General features: G+C 50.2%; 1 long non-coding RNA gene across 2 annotated transcripts in view; it reads left to right on the top strand.

The window, feature by feature from the left end:
- The window catches only part of LOC135973086 (uncharacterized), a 156,939-nt gene that overhangs the window by 28,329 nt on the left and 110,667 nt on the right, over nucleotides 1-17,943 (top strand). The window contains exon 1 of one of the 2 annotated variants that reach the window (XR_010589789.1): nucleotides 5,001-5,139. The exons of the other annotated variant lie outside the window; for it this stretch is intronic. This is a non-coding gene — a long non-coding RNA (uncharacterized LOC135973086). Of the gene's footprint in view, nucleotides 1-5,000; nucleotides 5,140-17,943 lie in introns of those variants that run through there. 2 annotated transcript variants of the gene reach the window in all.

Raw genomic sequence — 17,943 nt, 5'->3', positions numbered from 1 at the left:
ATTTATTTATTTATTTATTTATTTATTGCATCAGCAAAGGCCTTTTCTGCTGCTGCTTCAGAGCAAAACTCCAAAGTTGGGAGCTGGGTGGGATGTATGACCCCTCGGAGAGAAGTTCAGCCTCTTAAAGAATAAACACAGAGCTCTATCTTGGCTGAGATCCATGCAGCCCAGGACTAAGAGGCTCCAAGTCAGCCGTTCTGCTGCCTCCTGTCTTCTCTTGGGTTTTTTTTTTGTTTCCTGTCCTGAACTCCCAGGCCAGCTTCTCTGACTGTCTTTCCTGAGCTCTCAGCTGAGCTCCAGCTTCTGTGTGAGTTGTAGAGGCATATGGACAGGCTGAGATGCTCGACAGTGGCATAACGTACAGGCCAAATCCTGCAGCCGGCCAGAGTATTGGGGCTGGCAGGGGGGAGGGGAGGGAAGGAAACTTGTCCCCAGCCAGCTCTCTAGCTGTAAATCTACACCTCTGTATAGAACGGTAGCTGTTCTCCTGCCTCTTGGCCCTTCTGTGCCTGCCAGGGCAATGCAGGATTTATCCCTACGGTAATAGCAAGTGATACATACTGGGCCAGATTCTCATTTATGCCCAGGCCCTTTTGCATCGTTTTGGCAGTATAAAGGGACCTTAATATGCATTTCCAATCACTTTAAGGCTTCTTTACACTGCTCTCAGGCTCTGCCTATGTTAATAACAACATTTTGCACTGACTGGGCCTGCTTCTCTCTTGGCTGCTGCCACCAACGCACAGCGGGTGTGTACACTGCCGCGTCAGAGTGGCGCTGGTGGTGGGAGTTATGACGCGAGGTGCAGGGTGAAGGAGGCTAGCCCACTGGGGAGATCATATTTAGAGTTGGTGGGAAAACTCCCAGATTTCACGTTTTTCGAGGGAAGCCAGGGACACGTTTTTCAGGAAAATGTTTGCGACAAAGTCTCCGTTTTTCGAGGGGCTCCAGTTGCCGTTCAGCCAAAGCACTCAGAGCATGTTGCCAGTACTAGGCCTCAACAGCCTGCGGGGTGAGTGATCTCCCCATGTTAGAGGGGCAGCGTGACTTTCCCATAGACATACAGCAAGGCACTGGCAGAGCGGGGGCTAGAATGCAGTGGTTAGTGCTCTCGCCTGGTGTTTGGGGAATCCAGATTCAACTCTCCTCCAACTTCCTATGTGACCTGGGGCAAGTTGCTTAGGGTCAGATTCCTAAAGGGATTTAGGCTCTGACTGGGATTTTCAAAAGCAATCCATTGATTTCAATGGGGGGTAGGTGCTTAAATGCTCTTGAAAATTCTGCTAGGGACCTAAATACCTTTTAAAAATTTGGCCTTTACCCTCTATGTGCCTCAGTTCCCCATCTGGCCAACGGGATAATATCACTGACCTGTCTCCCAGGGGTGTTGTGAGGCTAAATACCTTAGACTGTGAGGTGCTCAGATACTAAGTGGGTGGGGGCCATACCTAAGTTGGATGATCCCCACTCCATTAAAATGCAACCCCTGCTGTAGCAATTTCTTAGATAGCACTGTGGCAAGATCTGTTTCAGGGCCAGAGCCCGAGGGTCCAAAGAAAGCAGAGTTCTTCTATAGTGCTGTCAGAGAAATTTGATGCTTTAGGGACCTAGGGAAACAGAGGCTTGTAATTTCCAGGGTCGGGAGTGGACAGACCAGCCCTTAGGAATGTCTCCAAGTCCCCGCTGCGTGTGTCGCAGCACTTGGAAAGATGACAGTGATGGGGGTTGGTTGTTTTTCTGACAAGACCCATTTATTTTGCTGTTTTTTGGCTACGAACAGGAATTCCTTCCTGAGGAAATCCTAAGAGCAAAGCTCTCTGTGGGAGCAGAGGGAGTGGGTGAGGGGCAGACTGAAGAAGGCAAGAGAGGTGGGGCAAAGAGGGTGGCAGCTTGAGGTGGTGAGCAAGCCCAGGCATAATGATGTCATGCGTTTAATTTAGGAATTGCCTAACGATCAGCCTCATTAATGCTGAAGGATGAAACCAGCTCTGTTCACGGCTGGGGCACCCACTTCCCAGTGGAGCCCGAGGCGTGGGGGCAGCGTGTTCTGATGCTTCATTTATTTGAATGGGCATTTGTACCAGCAGCAGTGAAGCAATCTCTCTCTTCCCCCTGCCCCCACTCCGTGACTAAGAGGGGGATGGAAGTATAACTGATGGGACAGATAATATGAGTACTTTGCATGTATACAGTCCCCGTTCTCTGGGGCTCTCCGTGTGTTTTGCAGACATTACTGGCCATGCCTGTGAACTTAAAATGAAGCTGCAGACTGCTCTGCCGTCGTTTCACATTCACACTGATGGTGACATTGTAATCAGCCTCCAAATAAGGAGAGATAAATGGCATCGTCCAACCTTCGCCCCTCTGCTGCAGCCCATCTCTAAGGCAATTCCACTGCGGCCCAGCTGCACAGTAAGAGAGGCAGCACATCTGCAATAGGTCCATAAAGGTCGGACACAGCCTCCGGCCAGGGACGAGAAGGAAGGTGATAAGGATGGCATCTCCCCAGAAGCAGGCTCAGAGACTGCAGCACCTACTCTAGTGAGGGCGAACCTTAGACCTCTGTGCAGCTGGACAATGAGATGTGGCTCTCTGCAGAGATGAGTCCCTCACCCGCATTGTTCCCTGCCAGTGTGAGCAGGGCCGGCTCTAGCTTTTTTGCTGCCCCAAGCAGCAAAAAAAAGCTCAGCCCCCCAGACCCCCCACCAAGCGCTGGGCCGTGCCCCCCCCCCCCCAGCCGAGCGCTGCGCCGCCCCCCCGCCGAGCGCTGCCGGAACCCCCCCAGAGCGCCGCCCCCCCGTGCCGCCCCCCCGCCGAGCGCTGCACCGCCGGAGCCCGCCCCCACCCCCCGCCGAGCGCCGCCGGAACCCCCTTCCAGCACTGCGCCCGCGCCGCCCCCTCGCCGAGCCCCGCACAACTGGAACCCGCCCCCTCCAGCGCCGCGCTGCGCCGCCGGAGCGCCCCCCCGCGGAATGCCGCGCCACGCTCCCCCCGCCGCCCCTTACCAGGTGCCGCCCCAAGCATGTGCTTGGGTGCCTGGTGCCTGGAGCCGGCCCTGAGTGTAAGACATGTCTGCATAGCTGCTAGATGGAAGTGGTGGGATTGCAAGCCAGAACATGACTGGGACTGGGAGGGGAGGCTGACCTGGCTGCTGGCCTGTGCTCTGAAACGGTTTGAGAGCCTGTGGTAGGGGGCTTGTCCATAAGGGCCATTTTATCAGATCTGGCATACTCCATCCCTGGTTACTAGCAGCTCTGCAATCCCCCATCTTGAGTCTATGCACTTTGCTCCAGCTCCCCAAGGGTTAATGAACGCTTCCCCTGCATTAGGTTTTGTTTATTTCCTTTTGCTGCTCTGAACACCTGGTTTCTGCATTACAGCCTCACTGATGGCTCCCGATACTGCTTTTAGGTATAAACAGGAGTTACTCTTTGTACAGGATCCACAACTCTTCTGGCTGGGCTCCCACCCTTGTTGCTCCGCCTTTAACTCTCCTGACGCTGTTTTTTATTAATTCCTGGGGGCGAGCGTGGAGCGTTTGGGGAGAGGAGATGTGAACTGTTGCGAATGCATCTGAGCCTGGAGTGTCACATTGCATGGTCCCCGATGGCCCCTGGTTTCGTCCTGTTCTGCACTGCACAGATAGTTTGTGTTGCGCTTTTGGCCTAGCAGTTGGATGGAGAATGCTGAATTGTATTTTTAAAGGAGGTCGTTTGTGAAATTGAGGAGTTGGTAGTTTTGCCAATAAAATAGCAAACTTCCCCACATACTGTTGCTCTGCTAATACACCTCAGTCCTGACCTGCCGCACCTCCTGCTACCCTAGCCCTGGATCCTATCCTTCTACCCCTTGACCAATGCAGCAGACTGCTGGCCTGAGGCTGCAGCCCCCCCCCCCCCCCCGAGCAGTTACTGCTAATGAGGGCAATATTAGGTAGTGACTTGGTGATGCAGACTGGGGGGGAGAGGGGCGGAGGAGGGTGTCTCCTAGTAGGAACCAGGCTGAGATCTCTAAGCTTCTCTATGTACTAGTGACAGTTTAACCTTTGGTCTTCACAGGTGAAATGCGCTGCTTAGCTTCCCTCCTCTCCAGCTCATTTGTTAATGGGTTCCCCCTGAAATTCTCCTGGGAAGGATGCAGCTGTGGTTCTGCGGCTCAGGCAGGGTGTGTTGCACTAAAGTCACTTCTGCAAATCATTATAGCTGTCAGTGGCACCGACAGTGGGAAGGAAAGTGAAATGCAAATTGAGGGTCTTCTGTGGTGGGTCTGTCAGCTCGCTGGAGGAGAACTGCTTAGTATACTTCATTTGGACTTTCAGAAAGCTGTTGACCAAGGTCCCGCTCAGGAGGCTGTTAAGGAAACTAGGAGGTCAAGGGGTGAGAGGTGGAGCTCAATCACGGATGAGCAACCGAGCAAGAGACCGTAAACAGAGTGACAGTTGTTAGTTCCCAGCGTGGCTGAAGGGTGACAGTGGGTGCTCCCCTCCCACGATTCTATTCTAGGCCTGGTATTCGGCACAAAACTAGCCAACAATTAGGCAGCAGGTGTGCTGAGACCATCGCTTATCGTGCTGTCGAAGATTGCCTCGTTGTTTCTTAGTGCTCCTGTCTGTCTCCTCTTGTTGGCTTTTATACTTCGCTTGTAAGCTCTTTGGGGTAGGGACTGTCTTTTTGTTCTGTGTTTGTTCTGGTCCATGACTGGGGCTTCTGGGTGTTATTGCAATACAGATAATAATGAATAATAAAGAGCTAGGTAAATGGGTGTGTGGTGGGGCTTCCAGACCCCTCACTAGGACGAAAGGGGTGACGGAGCCAAGGCTTCGAATGAGGCTCTGGCAGTCAAGCTGGTGGCGAGGCTGTCTATAGGAGGGAAGCCAGTTAGTAACTTCTGGGACCAGAGGACTCCAGGGAAGGCCCTGGACTGTGGGTAAGGCCCAGCTGGGCAGCTAGGGTCCTGACCCCTTTTTCTCTCCACTTCTCCCTAATAAGGGGGAAATCCCTGGATGCCGCAAAGCGAGCTGGGAAGCCATGATGGACTGTCTGAATCACTGAGGCTGCTTGAGCAACCCTCTGCAAGGAGGGAAGCCGAGAGCTGTGACCATGCCCAAACTGCAGAGAGCACTTGCGGTGGGAGCAGGTAGGAAGTACCCTAGACCATCCTCCCCTAGGCCATCAGCTAGAGGGGATGAAAACAATCCCATCCTTCTGCCCCCCCTTGGACCTTGGGCCAGGACACAGTGGACAAAGAGGGCTTGGGTCACTTTATTCTTCCCTCGGCCCTTAGTCCAACCAGGGGGAGGGGAACGGGGAGAATGACAGACTGTGAGTTTGCCACCAGGCCCCCAGGTTGCCTTACAAGGCCCCCAAGACTTTGGAGACTGTTGAGCTGCGGCCTGCTCACAAGGCCTGCTGGCCCCTAAGTGAACTCTGCTACAGGGAGATGTGACAGGGTAACAAGCCTTGTGGCTGCGGGGGAAGCAGTAGACGTGGTATATCTTGACTTTAGTAAGGCTTTTGATACTGTCTTGCATGACCTTCTCCTAAAACAAACTAGGGAAATACAACCTAGATGGAGCTACTATAAGGTGGATGCAAAACTGGTTGGAAAACCGTTCCCAGAGAGTAGTAATCAGTGGTTCACAGTCATGCTCGAAGGGCATAATGAGTGGGGTCCAGCAGGGATAAGTTCTGGTTCTGTTGAATATCTTCATCAATGATTTAGATCAGGGGTCTCAAACAGGCGGCCCGCGGGGCTATTTCCTGCGGCCCGTTGAGTGGCCGGCACCCGCCCCCCCGGCCTACCTCCAGGCCAGGGGTGGGCAAACTACACCCGCGGGATTGCCCCCCTCGAGTCCCGCGCTGGCTGGCATCATGTCCCTGTGGCCGAGGGGAGAGGGGGAGCAGAGGGCTCCGTCCGTGTGTTGCCTTGGCTTCCAGGCACGCCCCCCGCAGCTCCCATTGGCCAGGAACAGGGAACCGCAGCCAATGGGAGCTTCGGGGGAGGTACCTGGAGGAGCGGCAAACAGCGTGCGGAGCCCTGTGTCCCCCTGTCCCAAGGGCCGCAGGGACATGGTTCCAGCTACTTCCTGGAGCGGAGCCGGAGCTGGCAGCCTGCCTTGGCCCCGGTGTGCGCCGCTGCCACCCCGGAGCCTGAAGCCCTCTTGCACCCCTCTCCCCAACTCCCTTCCCTGAACCCCCTGCCTGTACCTTAACCCCATGCCCTGAGCCCCCTGCTGCATCCCACACCCCTCCTGCACCCCAATCCCCTGCCCTGAGCTCCCTGCCTGCACCTCAACCCCCTGCCCTGAGCCCCCTGCTGCATCCCACACCCCTCCTGCACCCCAATCCCCTGCCCTGAGCCCTCTGCTGCATCCCACACTCCTTCTGCACCCCAACCCCCTGCTGCACCTCAACTCCCTGCCCTGAGCCCCCGCCACAGCCCTCATGCACCCTCTGGGGGCAGGGAGGGGGCGGAGTTGGGGTGGGGACTTCAGGGAAGGGGTGGGAAGAGGCGGGGCCTCATGGAAGGGGTGGAGTGGGGGCAGGGCCGGGGGCAGCGAGGGTGTGTGTGTCAGTGATGCGGCCCTCGGGCCAATGAACTAGCCCTCGTGTGGCCCTCGTGGTCATTTGAGTTTGAGACCCCTGATTTAGATAATGGCATAGAGAGTACACATATAAAGTTTGCGGACGATACCAAGCTGAGAGGGGATGCAAGTGCTTTGGAGGACAGGATTAAAATTCAAAATGATCTGGACAAACTGGAGAAATGGTCTGAAGTAAATAGGATGAAATCATAAAGGACAAATGCAAAGTACTCCATTTAGGAAGGAACAATCAGTTGCACACATACAAAATGGGAAATGACTGCCTAGGATGAAGTAGTACGGAAAGGGGAGTCTGGGGTCATAATGGATCACAAGTGAAATATGAGTGAATAGTGTAATACTGTTGCCAAAAAAAAAAAAAAATAGCAAACATTCTGGGATATATCAGCAAGAGTGTTGTAAGCAAGACACGAGAAGTAATTCTTCCGCTCTGATTAGGCATCAACTGGAGTATTGTGTCAAGTTCTGGGTGCCACATTTCAGGAAAGATGTGGACAAATTGGAGAAAGTCCAGAGAAGAGCAACAAAAATGATCAAAGGTCTAGAAAACGACCTATGAGGGACTGAAAAAGTTGGGTTTGTTTAGTCTGGAGAAGAGAAGACAGAGAGGGGACATAATTGTTTACAAGTACATAAAAGCTTGTTTATAAGGAGGAAGAAGGTAAATTGTTCTTCTTAACCTCTGAGGATAGGACAAGAAGCAATGGGCTTAAATTACAGCAAGGTCGGTTTAGGTTGGACATTAAGAAAAAGTTAGGTGGTTAAGCACTGGAATAAATTGTCTAGGGAGGTTGTGGAATCTCCATCATTGGAGATTGTATAACCTGCTTTTAAAAAAACACCTGTGAGGGATGGTCTAGATAATACTTAGTCCTGCCATGAGTGCCGGGGACTGGTGTAGATGACCTCTCAAGGTCCCTTCAAGTCCTATGATTCTATGATGGCCTATGGAAATGAATTCTGCTTGGTAGGAATAACTGCTGCAGTTGATTGCTGAGTACTCAGTGAAGAGTAATTATTGAGGAGAAAGACGTGAGTGTCATTGCGGGTGGGTTAATGAAAGCCTCTGCTTGATGATAGCCAAAAATCAATCACAATGTGAAGGTGTGTAAAGAATGGGATAGAAAATGATACTGAGTGTATTAGAATGCCATGCTATGTATCAATGGGACGGACTCACCTGGAACATTGTGTTCAGTTCTGGTCACTCGACCTCAAAAATAAATAGTAAAAGGGTCCCAGAGACAGGTGCTGAAAATGATGAGAGGCATGAAAATAGCTCTATCTGGAGAGAAATTGATGACACTAGGACTGTTGGGTTTAGCGAGGGGAAGACCAAAACGATATATGCTAGAGTTATGTAAAGTAAAGAATGGCACAGAGAGGGGAAATCAGGTATTCCCTTTGACCCATTCTCACAATATAAGCAACGGGCTACTTTGATGAAACTTAAAAGCAAAATGGAAATACTGATTCACGCAATGCATAATTATGCTAAAGCACTCACTACCACGGGACCCAAAAACTTGGTAGATTCAAAATTGGATGAGATTTTTATATGGGTAATGAAACCGTCTATGGTTCTAGAATCAAAATGAAATAAATAGATGTGTGTTAAACTCTCATGCTTCAAGGCATAAACCAGCCACTAACTGAAGGGTCCGGAAGAAATGTTCTACTGGGAAGGTTTTTCCAAAATTGTCCACTGCAGGGTTTCTTGCACCTTCCTGTGAAGCATCCGGTACTGGGCACTATTGGAGACAGGATATTGGATGAGATGGCCTGTGTGTGATCCAGTTTGGCAGTGCTGATTACTGGCCGGGATTGTCTAGCTGTGTTGGTGTTCAGGCTCATGCCATGGCATTTCCATACCTGGCCCCAGTCCTTCGGTGTAGATGGTTAGGGGGACATGTGCCCCTGCTAATACTATTTCAGGATGATATACACAAATTTTGACAGAGGGATAAGTACATGGTTACGAAAGCCCCACCCCGCCTAACCCACCAGCAGACGCTGTAGGAAACGCTGTGGGGGGGAAGGGTGGGCTGTGCATTGGTGGGAGGAGGAGGGTCCTCTAGGAGAAGCTAAGTTCTTTCTCTCCTTTGTGGTTGACGCCGCTTGCAGTTTCTGCACAGCTGGGCTCTTTTCAAGGGTTACCGGAAAGCCAAAATAAATTATCAATGCCCTTCCCCTCCATAGACAGTTGTTTTAGGACTGTCCACTTCTCCCTCCCCTCTCTTTGCTAGGAGGACTAAAAGAGTGAGTTCACCTGCAACTCACAACCTGAGCTGCAGTCCCCTCTTGTCAAGGGCATGTTTAGTAATAAATGGACTGAAACTGCTATTTGTGGCTGCAGCTCAGGCTGTGCCCCATGTGTCGTCACTGTTCAGGCCCCCTTTGGAGATGTGGTTTTGAGACAATAAATTAAACGAAACACTTTGTAGCTGGGCAGGAAGTGAAGGGTGAGGCCCTGTACAACAGAAACGCTGCAGCTGCAGCATCCGTACGTTTCAAGCACATGCTACTTGCAAGCTCAGGGCACTTTGTCTTCAGCTGCAGAGGACTGGCCCAGCAGGCTTTGAAGGGAAAGGAGATTGGCTTTGATTAAGATGTGGTGCGGTTTTGCCTAGAAGGACAGCCTGACCGCTGATTGTGCAGCATGTGCTGTGTGGGCACCGTGAAGGGGAGTATGTTATCTGTTATTTTCTCTACCCAAGTGTGAGGCTAGATCTTTTAGGCATTAGGTAGAGAGTAGAGACTTTCACCTTCAGTTGCTGTTCCCACCTAGGCTGTGGGACATCTGCTTGGCCAATGTGAAAATACTGTTTATCAGAGCTGAGCGAGATTCATTATTTCCATCAGACAGCCAATTCTGAAATGTTCAACGTTTGTTTTCATTCCAAAGTGGGGCAAAAACTTGAAATTTTTCACAGAACGGAAATTCTGAAACATTTCCATGGGGAAGTATCAGAACGTCTCCCTGGCCAGACTACATCTTCCATAATGCACCATGTAGCTGAGTCACCTGGATATCCACAGGTTTCAGAGTAGCAGCCTTGTTAGATCAGGAAAAAGACCAGGAGTACATGTGGCACCTTAGAGACTAACAAATTTATTTGAGCATAAGCTTTCGTAGGCTACAGCCCACTTCATCAGATGCATGGAATGGAACTTATAGTGAGGAGATCTATATACATACAGAGAACATGAAAAGGTGGGAGTTCCCCTACCAACTCTAAGAGGCTAATTAATTAAGATGAGCTATTGTCAGCAGGAGGAAAAAAAACTTTTGTAGTGATAATACTTAAGTATCCTCACACCTTCTTGTCAAACTGTCTTAAATGGGGTATCTTGATTACCACCACAAAAGTTTTTTTCCTCCTGCTGACAATAGCTCATCTTAATTAATTAGCCTCTTAGAGTTGGTAGGGGAACTCCCACCTTTTCATGTTCTCTGTATGTATATAGATCTCCTCACTATATGTTCCATTCCATGCATCCGATGAAGTGGGCTGTAGCCCACGAAAGCTTATGCTCAAATAAATTTGTTAGTCTCTAAGGTGCCAAAAGTACTCCTGGTCTTTTTGTGGATATCCACATTGCATTATGGGAGATATAGTCCTCCAGGGAGCTCAGCTCAGGAGAGAAAGTGGGGCTTGAATTACAACTCCCATCTAGCAGTTAGCTGATAGAAAAATGCATTTTAATATTTTGTTGAACTAATTCAAAACAAAACATTTAGGATCAGATTAAAAAAAAACCCAAAATATTCCCATGTGGATCGAACTGACCTGAAATGAAATACTTAATTTCAATTTACTCTAACAGAAAATCAAGTTTTCAGCAAAATAAAAATTTTGATTTTGCGGAAACGGCATTTTCTGTCGGGAAATCATTCTAATGGAAAATTCCTGTCCAGTTCTTCTATTCATATGTCATCCAAGCATGGCACTTTACGTGTAAGTAAATAACACAAGGTGCTGCCCCTTTAAATCAGCAATCAAATTAGACCTAGCAACATGAGAAGGGAAGATGAATGAAGGCTGGTGGGTGGGGGAAGGACAGGGGCAGTGCCTGTAGTAGAGTGTTATAGTTTGTATAGTGTGCAGTGTGCTAAGTGCATGTTGAGATGCTATGCTTGGTTACTTTCATACTGTACCTGGTCAGTTCATCCCTGCTTAGTCTGTAATTTGTTTTAAATTATTATATACTAGTTCTGAGGAGGCAAAGGTGGGGCAGAGCTGAATTGAGTTACGCTGGCTGGAAATGAGTTATTACCTTTTTATTATTTGTATTGGGCCTCAATCACGGACCTGGACCCCATTTGTAGCAACCTGCATGGGACTTGGCGGGAGGAGTACAGGCTGCAGGGGGAAGAATTTGGAGGTGGCACTGGGAAGTCAGGCTGTGTGCATGTGGCTGGAATGCCAGCTCCAGTTGGAGCACCTGTGTTAACAGTTCACTTAATAAAGAGCCAGCTAAGTTGTAATGAAACATGGATTCCTTGTGATTATTCAGCACTTGGTACATGAAACACCATTGTGCTAGGCACTGTAAAAACAAAGATCTCTGCCCTAAAGAACTACCAATCTAAGAATAAGACAAGAGACAACGGCTGGATGCAGACAGACGGAAGACAAGGAAACAATGAGACAATATTGCAATTGAGTTGATATTGTCATTGTTGGTCTCAGTCCAGTTCCTAGTGGCCACATCACCTCCTTTTACAGGACAGACCGGGGGTGTATTGTGGGGAGAAGCTCGCATGGGTTCTGCCCGGGCTGGACTGTCCAGGGGCAGTCAGTCCAGTCCATGGCTGCATATGAGTAACACATTTACTGGAGGTGGGCAGTAGCATGAGGAGGAGAAGGGAAGGGGGTGCAGCAGCATGGGGTGTGAGGCAGTGGCACGGGGAGAGGGTGAAAGGGCAGTGCAGTGGTAATGGGGGAAGAGTGACAATGTGGAACAGCAGGAGTGGGCAGGGAGGACGAAGGAGGTGGACTGCCAGCCTGGGAGGGTGGTGGAGGGACACATGGGAAGAAAGGTAAGCTGTGCAGTGGACTGCAGTGCAAGCACCTATGCATTGACTGCTGTCGGGGACCAGCTAGGAGGCAGGAAAGTCCTGACCTCAGTGACTGACTTTAACCGAGTCTCCAGAGGTGGCTGCTTTAACTGTCAGTGTTAAAGTCAAGGGGAGAAAAGCTAAAAGCAGAGGGAGCGCACCCATGCCTTGGCTTGAAGGCTGCAGCTCCTCCAGTGCCTCCCTGCTGGCTCCCTTCTGGCTGGTGACGCACAGACTCTCCAGACAGGGGAATCTGAGGTGGGAAGCTGTAGAGGAGAGGGGAGAACAGATGGTGAGACACCCACCCAGAAAGCTCAGTGGAGAAAGATCCCAGGGACAAGAGAATGACCCTCTGAGCTCCTTCCTCCCTCCTGGCTGTGGCGTATTGAAAACTGTGTTGAAAATGATAAACTATCACTTAAATTTTCAGAAATTCCTGTTCCTGCTTGCAGGCTATGGAGCTCTGTAGGATATATTCAGTCTGGGTCTTTCAGCAGTCAGTCTGCAAAGAGTCAGCCTATGGCGAGCTGGGGTGAATTGAGTGTCTGCCTTAAGGAGCAGCCTGTTTTGTCTCTCTGTGCTTTTAGTTCTCGTGTGTTAAGGTCCTGGATTTTAAGAAATAAAATAGTGTTACATTGTAACCTTCCCCAAAAGAATATTTTATGTTTTAATCTAACTCCTCTGTTTGCTTGCCATGAAGATATCACACATGGTACGGTGAGGTGGTGGTGGTGGAGAGACAGGGCCTGATGGGTAAGGATGGAAAGAAGAATAGAGGGAGGAAGGGAAAAGCAGAGATGTAGATGGGGCTTATTTACAGGGAAAACTGAAAAACAAAGGGGAGAAGAGGCAGGCGGAAAGGAAGGGAACAACCTGGAGAGACATAGGGAAAGGAAGAAGAGAAAACATGGGAGAGACAGCAAGGGAAGCTTGATGCCACAGTACTGCGCTCCCTTGGCTGTCCAGTCTCTGTGCAAGGTGGCATGGCTGCATAGGACGAAGGCTATTGTGAGAGTTGGCTTTAGAAAAGAGACTCACCTAGGAGCCCAGTATCCTTTGTGTAAGGAGACAGGAGATCATGCTCTGGGGTTGAATGGTGGGGCTGGTCATAAGGGGCTGACACACAGGAATGCTGGGAAGACACTGCTTTAATCGCTGTCAAGGACAGGAGCACTGGCTGCTCTTGTGGGACCTCCAGGCCTGGTGGACCTGGGGCACATCTGCAGATATTGTAATAGAATGTGACTTCCCCTGTCAAACTCCAGTGAAATACAACTCTTTGGGGCAGGGCTAGCGTTCCTGGTGTGTCTGTGCAGCGCCTAGCACAATGCTGCCCCGGTGTGCCAGGGAACAATAGGAACAGTTTCACTTTTTTTGCACAGTATTTTCTGAGCTGAAGTCTCCCAAAGTGCAGGGAATCTTGAGGGTACTCCACACACCTCCAAGGGAGGCTCCAGACCTTCAGCTCTCATTGCTGTTTCTGCATTGGTGTGGATTCTCCTTCCCAGCTGAGGCTAAATGCTGGTGCTGCAAGGAAGGGGCAAGAGGAGCACCAGGTATGTACCCAGTGAGCCCAGCCAGACTCCAGCCACGGTGGTGGGAAAAGAGCCTCGATCCAGGCCCAGAAGGTGGTTTGGGAGCTAGGCTTCCAGGGAGCTGCCAGCCAGGCCAGGACTTGTGGTGTTGAGGCAGGGAGGCAGGAACCCCAGATCGCCAAGGGAGCAGCAGCTGGGGGACTGGTAGACACCTGTTAGTGACTTTTCTTTTCTTGTCCCTGTTCTCATTGACACGGTGTGTTGTGTCACCATCAGACGACACACCGCCACGTTGCCCCGGGCTTGGGAGCCACCAGCGACAGGGAGTGCCCCATCCTTGGATGATCAGTTTGGGGGAGGATTATGTGTGCACTCCTTGCCATGGATGGCTGTGTGGGGGTGTGCACACATGCCCATATGCTCCCTAACATTCCTAGATCATTTACAAAGCCGTATCAAGCCCCTGTGGCTGTTTAGCAGGCCAGGTACTGTCCTCCTCTTGCAGAAATCTCTTCATGGCAACCATGGGATTTGACCTGTGGTGCTGATTTTTGAAACAAACAAACAGCCTTGCGGGGAGTCTGTTCTCTTTGCACATTGGTTCAGAAGAGCTGCCCTGTTCCTTCCCTGCCCTGGAGAATGGTAACAGCTGTCTGATTTTTAGCCAGCACTCAGCTGCTGCGTTCAAGTTGGTACTCTCTGACACACACTGTCATGGAGCTTTGTATGTATGCGCTCTCTCTGGCATTCCTTGATATTCCCCCCCCCCCCATGCCAGCTTTGCATTCGGTTGGCAGCTGCTCAGACCTGGGTGCCCCCTCCTTGTGAGGCACAGCATGGCGGTGGTGCAGACTGGGATAGGGGCCTGTGCTAGCTGATGATGCCATTGGTTTGGGAGTTGGCCTCGGGGGGGGGGGGGCAGATGTGGTGATTCATGCTGCACAGCCTGCAGGAACAAAGTCTGCCACTGGTGCTGAGCAGTGCCAGGGGCTTCCCATGCAGTTTGGGGGGGGGGGGGGGAAGGGCGGCGGAATTGGGCACACCTTGAAACAAAGCACATCTGTGTAAACAAGGTGGGGTAGGGGAATGGAGTTAAAGACACAGAATGAGATGGTGAGAGGGAGGCAAATGAAGAAAGAAAGAGTAAGTTAGACAGAGGAAGCCAGAGAGTGGGGACAAAAAAGCAGAGAAGAAAAAGCAGGGAGGGAAGGGAGAAGCTGCATCAAGTGCCGGCTGAGCAGACCCGGAGTGAGTGCAATTCTTTCCCGAGAACACTAGAGGGAGCTTAGGAATCAGGAGAAGACTGGACATTCAATTGGTGGAGATGTTTTGGTTTTAATTAATTAATTAATTATGTTAAATACAGGATCCATTTGGCTCCTACTCACTGCCTGCTTGATCCAGTTGCCATTCATCTGGGGCAGAGAGGGAGCAACTTAAGGCTGTTCTGCACAGAAGTTGTACTGACTGTACTAAAAAAGGTTTTTCAATCGATTGAGCTAAATCACTGCAAGTCCCTTGCGTGGATGCTTCTTAAACGGGTTTGGGCAGCTAAGATCAATTTGGTAACAAGCCAGTCTAGTTAGATTGGTGCTGCGTGTGCGCAGAGACAGGGCCTCAGAAAGAGTGTCTCCTGGGAAACATACGGAGTAAGTGGCAGAAAGAGAGGTGAATCAAGGAGAGTGAGAGAAGGCAGAACAGAAAATCTCTTTGCCAGACCCAGAGGATAGGGTAAAGGGGGAGAGATTAGGAGCCTGGGTTAGGGCTAAATGGAAAGGAGTTGTCAGTCACTGTCCTGAGCAGCGGCAGCAAACAGGGAGGCTAACAGGGGAGTTTGAGAGGGAGTTTGCAGGGGGAGGTAAGGGGGGAGGCAGGAGGGCGCGGCGTGGTGTGTGCTCTGAGTCCACAGGTGCTGTGGGCAGAGATTACAGCAGCCATGAGCCAAGCAGCAGCAGCAGACAGAATGCAGATGGCTGCATGTGGAAGCTGTGGTATGTACTTGGTCCTAGCAGGGGAGCCGGAACACAGGTATGTGTGTATGAAGTGTCGCCTGATAGTGTTGCTGGAGGAAAAGATTAAGGGGCTGGAGATGCAGGTAGATACCCTGGTGGAGTTTAGGCGGGGGTTTGAGCAGCTGATGGAGGAAAGGCAAGGGGGTACTGAAGGAGAATGCCCTGTGGTGCAGGTAGAGGTAGAGGACGGTGAGAGGGGAATGGAAGGGGGAGAACATGGGAGGTGGAAGCATGTGACTGTGAGAAGCAGGCCAAGGAAAAGAAGGGCCAGTGAGGGGGGAATAGAACTCAGGAATAGGTTCGAGTGTTTGGATAGTGAGGTGGAGGGGCAGCAGGTGGCGACTGAAGGTGGGAGGGTGAGAAAGAAGAGAAGAGCAGCTAGTCCAAGAGAGAGAGGGGAGGAGTTGATGGAGACAGCACCAATTCTGGGCCCCGGGAGGATTCAGGAAGGCATAAGGGGGAGCATAAGGGAAGATAGGAACAGGCACAGGTCAGGACTAGAGGGTTCAGAGACTAGATTACTAGATTGCACTGTTGCCAGGCGACGGCAGGTGTATGTAATTGGAGACTCTTTACTGAGGAGATTGGACAGGCCTGTGACCAGGGCGGACCCGGAGAACAGAAGGGTGTGCTGTCTACCGGGCGCAAAGATACGCGATGTGGACCTGCGGTTGAAAAGGATCCTAAAAGGAGCAGGTAAGAACCCCTTGATAATCCTTCATGTAGGAACGAATGACACGGCTAGGTTCTTGTTAGAGAGAATCAAGGGAGATTATGCCAGGCTGGGGAAGACGCTCAAGGAGATAGAGGCTCAGATTATCTTTAGTGGGATCCTGCCCGTTCCGAGGGAAGGGCAGCAAAGGGCTGATAGGATTGTGAGAATAAATAGTTGGCTAAGGGAGTGGTGCTATAAGGAGGGCTTTGGGATGTATGGCCACTGGGAGGCTTTCGGGGACAGACACCTGTTCTCGCGGGATGGGCTCCACCTGAGTAGGGAAGGAAATAGACTTCTGGGAGGGAGGCTGGCTCATCTAATCAAAAGAGCTTCAAACTAGGAAGTTTGGGGAGACGGTTGGGAGATGCACAGTTAATCTCCACGCCAGATTCCAGTATGGAAAAGGTGAGTAAAATGAGAGGAGACATAGCCGGGGAGATGAGATTGGACATAGGAAGGACAGGGGGGACGGACACAAGGAGGCCCGCAACATATAGTGCTGCTAATGGGAGACAGGCTAAACGACATACATTAGGGTGTTTATACACCAATGCCAGAAGCCTAGGTAATAAAATGGAGGAATTGGAGCTCTTGGTCCAAGAGCTGAAACCAGATATCGTAGGAATAACGGAAACGTGGTGGAATGGCAGTCACGACTGGAACACCGGTATGGAGGGGTATGCGCTGTTTAGGAAAGACCGGAACAAAGGTAAAGGTGGGGGGGTGGCATTGTATGTCAATAGTGAAATAAACTGTAAAGAAATAATAGTTGATGGATTAGATAACACAGAGTCCGTCTGGGCAATACTCACACTGGGTAATAGGACTACTAGAGCCTCTCCAGGGATAGTGCTTGGAGTGTGCTATAGACCGCCGGGATCGACCCAGGATATGGATAAGGAACTATTTAATGTGTTTAGAGAAGTAATTACTAACAGAAACTGTGTAATTATGGGGGACTTTAACTTCCCGGATATAGATTGGGGAACAAACGCTAGTAGCAATAACAGGGCTCAGATGTTCCTAGAAGTGCTTGCTGATCAATTCCTCCATCAAGTGGTAACTGAACCGACGAGGGGGGAGGCCATTTTAGATTTGATTCTAGTAAGTAGTGAGGACCTCGTTGAGGAAGTGGTAGTAGGGGACAATTTGGGCTCCAGTGATCATGAGCTAATTCGGTTTAAAATACATGGAAGGAGTAACAGAATTAAATCAAAGACTAGGGTTTATAATTTTAAAAAGGCCAATTTTAACAAATTAAGAGGACTGGTAAGGGAAGTGGATTGGGCAAACGTATTAATGGATTTAAAGGCAGAAGAAGCCTGGGATTACTTTAAGTTAAAGATGCATGAGCTGTCGGAGGCCTGTATTCCAAAAAAGGGAAAAAGATTACTAAGCAAGAGATTTAGACCGAGCTGGATGAGCGACCGACTCAAAGGGGCTATTAGGAAAAAACAGAAAGCGTACAAAGAGTGGAAGAGGGGAGGGATCAGTAAGGAAATGTACCTAAGAGAAGTCAGAGAATGTAGAGATAGAGTGAGAAAGGCCAAAGGCCGTGTAGAGTTGGACCTAGCGAGGGGAATTAAAAGCAATAGTAAGAGGTTTTACAGCCACATAAATAGGAAGAAAGCAAAGAAAGAAGAAGTGGGACCGCTGAAGACTATTGACGGAGAGGAGATTAAAGACAATCTAGGCATGGCGCAATATCTTAATGAATATTTTGCATCGGTGTCTAATGAGGCCAATGAAGGTATTAGGGATACTAGCACCACTACAGAGGGGCATTCAGGATGGGGGATTACCGTATCCGAGGTAGAAACAAAACTTGAACACCTTAATGGGGCTAAGTCGGGAGGACCGGACGATCTTCATCCGAGAATATTGAAGGAATTGGCACGGGAAATAGCAGGCCCGTTAGCGATAATATTTAATGAATCTGTAAACTCGGGGGTGGTCCCGTTAGACTGGAGAATAGCTAATGTGGTTCCTATTTTCAAGAAAGGGAAAAAAAG

The sequence above is a fragment of the Chrysemys picta genome, chromosome 8 (assembly GCF_011386835.1).
Source record: "Chrysemys picta bellii isolate R12L10 chromosome 8, ASM1138683v2, whole genome shotgun sequence".
Classification (NCBI taxonomy): domain Eukaryota; kingdom Metazoa; phylum Chordata; order Testudines; family Emydidae; genus Chrysemys; species Chrysemys picta.
This window is presented reverse-complemented; position numbering and strand designations above follow the sequence as displayed.